Here is a 1,489-nt window from a genome sequence, read left to right on the forward strand (position 1 = left end):
GGAAGACAATGTAATGGGTTATGTTTTCTTACATCTGAGATAAATTATATTGTCTTGGATCCTCCAACATGTTGAGCTTGCCTTTCCCCCTCATGCTAGCCAAATTCATTGCACCAAGTAGAGATACTACTTGTGCTTCCAAATACCCTTAAACCAGTTTTGCCATGAGAGTCCACCATATCTACCTATGGATTGAATAAGATCCTTCAAGTAAGTTGTCATCGGTGCAAACCAATAAAAATTTCTCTCTAAATATGTATGGTCGATTGGTGTGTGAGAAATAAACTTTATATGATCTTGTGATGTGGAAGTAATAAAAGCGACGGACTGCATAATAAAGGTTCATATCACAAGGGGAAATATAAAGTGACGTTCTTTCGCATTAAGATTTTGTGCATCCAACCATAAAAGCGCATGGCAACCTCTTCTTCCCTCTGCGAAGGGCCTATCTTTTATCATTATCTTCTACCTTATGCAAGAGTCATGGTGATTTCCACCCTTCCTTTTTACACTTTATCCTTTGGCAAGCACAATATGTTGGAAAGATCCTGGTATATATGGCTAATTGGATGTGAGTTTACATGAACTACTACTGTTGACATTACCCTTGAGGTAAAACGTTGGGAGGCAAGACTATAAGCCCCTATCTTTCTCTGTGTCCAATTAAAACTCCATACCCATAAGTATTGCATGAGTGTCAGCAATTGTTAAACATTATATGATAGTTGAGTATGTGGATGTAACGCCCCGTATGTAACCTGCCATATTTGTATTCCAACTCTTGCCATTTTCAGCACTAAGTTATGATATTCCCTGGTGGTTGGGTTTTGTCTTCGTTTTGCTTTTGTCTTTGTCATGCATCTCATATCATGTCATCATGTGCATCGCATTTGCATACGTGTTCGTCTCATGCATCCGAGCATTTTCCCCGTTGTCCGTTTTGCATTCCGGCACTACTACGCCCTCCGGTGTCCCCTTTTGCCTCTTTTCATGTGCGGGAGTTAAACGTTCTCGGATTGGACCGAGACTTGCCAAGCGGCCTTGGTATACTACCAGTAGACCGCCTGTCAAGTTTCGTGCCATTTCGACTTCGTTTGATACTCCAACGGTTAACCGAGGAACCGTAAAGGCCTCGTGTGTGTTGCAGCCCAACACCTCTCCAAAGTGGACAAAGCCAGGCTAAACCCCCTCCATCATATCATTCGTTCGATCACGATCGTGTGGCCGAAAACCGCACCTCATTTGGAGCCTCCTAGCTCCTTCTATGTATAAATAGGCATCTCCCCCAAAAATCTCGGATCAATCCACCCCTAACCCTAGCTCCTCTTCCCCCCGCCGCCGCCGGACACGTCCGAGACGGCCGGACGCGTCCGCCCTGCCTCGCTCGGACCAACCGCGAGCCGCCACGTGGGCAAGCCGCGCCCACATCACCGCCGGCCCGCCCGAGCCCGCGGGAGGCCCTCCCGGCCCGGTTCCACCCCGCCGCCTG

This window comes from Triticum aestivum, chromosome 5A (assembly GCF_018294505.1).
Source record: "Triticum aestivum cultivar Chinese Spring chromosome 5A, IWGSC CS RefSeq v2.1, whole genome shotgun sequence".
NCBI classification, from domain to species: domain Eukaryota; kingdom Viridiplantae; phylum Streptophyta; class Magnoliopsida; order Poales; family Poaceae; genus Triticum; species Triticum aestivum.